This window comes from Jaculus jaculus, chromosome 1 (assembly GCF_020740685.1).
Source record: "Jaculus jaculus isolate mJacJac1 chromosome 1, mJacJac1.mat.Y.cur, whole genome shotgun sequence".
NCBI classification, from domain to species: Eukaryota; Metazoa; Chordata; class Mammalia; order Rodentia; family Dipodidae; genus Jaculus; species Jaculus jaculus.
In genome coordinates, this window is record NC_059102.1 from 171,709,334 (window position 1) to 171,713,475 (window position 4,142).

Genomic DNA, 4,142 nt, shown 5'->3' on the forward strand with positions numbered 1-4,142 from the left:
TGTGTGTGTACATGGAGGGGGGGGATTCCTCCACTCGCGGAGGGGCACTGAGGAGGTGGCTGCGATCTAGAAGGGACTTGGGGGCCTGGAGGGCAGGTTCCCTCCATGGTGGTGCTTCTTGCAGGTGTTAGAGAAATAAAAAGGGAAGTAAGTCTGGCTGGTGTGTATCTGTGTCTGGGGGGAGTGGGGAGAGTCTTGTCACCCTCTCCTGTCCCCCTTCCTCACCTAGACTCAGCTGGGCATTAAGTAGTCTACTTGGAGTCCCAGTTTCTTCTGGCTGAGCCCCTCCCTCCTCTCAACTGTCCTGTCTTGCCCTGGGCGCCATCAGGGAGTACCGACCCTGCCCTCAGCGTTCCAGGGGTGGGTACATCAGGAAGCTGCCCGTTCTCCCCACAAGTGATGGGGGCAGAATTGGTAAGAAAGAACGCTAAAAACCAGGCAGATTGTTTACACCTGTGTGAGTTTTACCACAACCCATGCTACACAGCAAGTTTCAGACTAGCCTGGTCCATAGAGTGAAACCGTATCTCTAAACACACAAACAAACAAACAAAAAGGTGGTGTGTGGGGGGAGCTGGAAAGATAGGTCAGCAATTAAGGTGCTTGCTTGCAATGCCTCTCAGCCCATGTTCGATGCCCCAGTACCCACACATAATGCCAGATGCACAAAATGCCACATGCATCTGGAGTTTGTTAGTTGTAGGAAGCCCTGATGTGCTCTTTCTCTCTTAAATGATGCATCAGGGCTGGAGAGATGGCTTAGCGGTTAAGCGTTTACCTGTGAAGCCTAAGGATCCTGGTTGGAGGCTCGATTCCCCAGGTCCCACGTTAGCCAGATGCACAAGGGGGCACACACGTCTGGAGTTCGTTTGCAGTGGCTGGAAGCCCTGGCGCGCCCATTCTCTCTCTCTCTTTCTCTGTATCTGTCTTTCTCTCTATGTCTGTTGCTCTCAAATAAATAAATAAAAAATGAACCAAAAAAATTTAAAAAATGATGCATCATTAAATAAATAAATATTTAATATATATAAACTAATTAAGAATGCTGAGCCCAGCCGGGCATGGTGGTGCACGCCTTTAATCCCAGCACTTGGGAGGCAGAGGTAGGAGGATCGCTGAAAGTTCGAGGTCACCCTGAGACTACATAGTTAATTTTCCAGGTCAGCCTGGACCAGAGTGAGACCCTACCTCGAAACCTCCCCCCTCAAAAAATAGAATGCTGAGCCCACCAAACCATGTCTTGGACCTGTTGAAATAACACCTAGTTGTAGTCTCCTGTTTTATCTTATAACTTTATGCAAACTTTTAGTTTTATATTAATATATTTATATTTTTTCCTGTTTCTCAAAAGTTTTTTGAGTCAGGGTCTAGCCCAGGTTGACCTATGGGGTGCACGTGCACGTGTAAGTACGTTTATGTGGAGTTCAGAGGGCAAGCTTGAGTATTATTCCTCAGTGGCTTTTCTCTCCTTTTTTGAGACAAGGTTTCCCACTGGCCTAGAACTCACATAATTAAGCTAGACTTAGGCCAGTAAGCCCCAGGGATTTGCCTCTGCCGCCACAGTGCTTGGGCTATAAATACATACCACTCCCAGGCTGGTGAGTGCGTGTCTGTGTGGCGCCCTGTGCGCTCGCCTGTGGTGGCTGGGGAGCTGCTCCTCGTTGCCCCACCCCATCACTTAGCTGGAGTCTCCTATTGGTCCCGGGCTTGTGGGTCCCGGGATGGGCTCTAGTGGTTTTGGGCGCCTCAGGCCCTTGTGCTTGCGTAGGAAGTGCACTTAACTGCTCAGCAGTCTCTCCAGCCCAGATTCTTTTTTATTTTCAAATTAAATTTATTTGTTTGCAAGCAGGGAGAGATAGAAAAGAGACAGAGAGAATGGGCACACCAGGCCCTCTAGCCATTTCAAATGGACTCCAGACACATGTGCCACTTTGTGCTTCTGGCTCCATGTGGGTACTGGGGAATCAAACTCATGTTGTTAGGCTCTGCAGGCAAGCACCTTAACCTTTGAACCATCTCTCTAGGCCCAGAATTTTAATTTTTAAATTTTTTTTTTTGATGAGACAGCAAGAGTGAAAGACAGAGAGAGGGGGAGAGAGAGACAGAATTGGCGAATTAGGGCCTCCAACCACTGTAATCAAACGCCAGACGCATGTGCCGCCTTGTGTGCTTGTGTGACCTTGCATGCTTGCATCACCTTGTCCATCGGCTTACTTAAAGAGTCGAACACAGGTCCTTAGGCTCTGCAGGCAAGTGCCTTAACTGCTAAACCATCTCACCAGCATTTTATTCAGATAGTCTGGTCACACATGGACCAAGAACGTTCAAATAACAAATCAAATATAATCAGATGTTAAACATTGGTCTTCAAACATTATAGCCGATGATGCCATGCTTGCCTATGATCTCGTCAATATAAAACCACCTCACAGTTCAGTGGCCACCGAACCATTCAGCATTGCTTCTTTAACCGTAAGATGTTTGAAGGCACCAGTTTTAGCAGTCTGGATCATGTTTTTCAAGCTCTGAATAGCTGCAGGGATTTCAGCAGGGCTTAGAGGAACCAGTTCAACATTGACATAGTGCCAAAATGAATTGAGGCTTCAAGGAAGTCACAGCAGTGTTCACCAGCTCTGGGGCCCTCTGCACAAGGTTACAGACGAACTGAGCCATGGCTCTAGGCTGGAAGGTCTGTTATCATGAACGGCTGGCTGAATGTCCAGCCCCAGAATTTTATTTTATTTTATTTTATTTTATTTTCATTTTTCAAGGTAGGGTCTCACTTTGGCCCAGGCTGATGTGGTATTCACTGGTATTCAGGGTGGCCTCGAACTCATGGTGATCCTCCTACCACTTCCTCCTGAGTGCTGAGATTAAAGGCGTGCACCACCATGCCTGGCAGATTTTTAATTTTTAAAAATTTTATTTATTTATTGTTTTTTGAGGTAGGGTCTCACTCTAGCTCAGGCTGACCTGGTATTTACTATGTAGTCTCAGGGTGGTGTCAAACTAATGCATGCTTGCATCAGTATGCATCTGGCTACTGGGACCTGGACATTCAAATATACATTCTTAGGTTTTGTAGGCAAGCACCTTAAGAGCTAAGCCATCATTCCAGCCCCCCCTTTTTTGTAACTAGTTGAAAGATCTACACACATAAAGGTTTTCTTTCTAAACTGCCTACATCCATTCTAGTTCATAAACCTAATGTGAACTACAATTCATATATTACTGAAGGTACAGGAATAAAACTTTAAGAATGTTACTTGTGCGCTAGCTTAGTGGCTCTGTTAAACTAGAAGTTATATACTCTTTATCCTTTAGTTTTTGTCTTCATTTTTTATTATACATAACAGGTTATATCCTTTTATCCCCTTGCCCTGGCTTCTGTTACCCTGGGGACCTTCCTTAGTAGGGCTATGGCATTCGTCATGGGGTCATGAAGGCCTCAGTCTCTGTAGAGTAGCAGGGGGTCTGTGCCTCAGAGTATTCCCACCCACTCTGGCTCTTACAGTCTTCGTTTTCTCTTCAGCATGTACCCTGAGCCATGGCAGACCTGTTGGCAGGCTGATTTAGTGTTGAGTTCTCTGTAGCCTCTGGATTTCAGCTTGGATGGGTTTTGATTGGTCACTGTTTCTGTCATCATTGCCTTGGAGTTGGTTGTCAGGTTAGCTGTAAGAGCAGTATCCATGCCACTGCTTCCTCTGCAAGTTCCCCTGGTCACTGGAAGACATGGTTGAAGTGGCTTGTCTCATGGTGGGCAGTTGGTGGCTGACTTTTTGTATCATCAGTGGATCTTAGGTCTCCTTCGTTTTCTCTGCCATCTGTAAAATAAATCAGATTCTCTAAGAGTGAGAGCAGTTTGGGTTAAAGAGGGTATGCAAAGTTATTTGCGAGATTTTTTTGCTGTGCAAGCCAGTTCTTCTCTAGATAGCAGTGGAGGCTTCTCTCTGAAGTCTGTGAGTTTCCTGACCAAAGGATTCTGACTTTATTTCCAATACCAGACAGTTCTTTGTTACTGAGCAGGCCTCAGGTCCAATCACAGAACAGTTGGCTACCTGTAGACAGCCTAGCTCCTTTTGAGACAAGATTTCACAGTAGCCGGTACTCATTATATATGCAGTCCTTCTGCCTCAGACTCT

At 46.2% G+C, this 4,142-nt stretch overlaps 1 pseudogene; it reads right to left on the reverse strand.

Moving 5' to 3' along the window:
- Positions 1–2,256: 2,256 nt before the first annotated feature.
- On the reverse strand, positions 2,257–2,776 carry LOC101600682 (annotated as a pseudogene).
- Between the last annotated feature and the right edge of the window lie 1,366 nt (positions 2,777–4,142).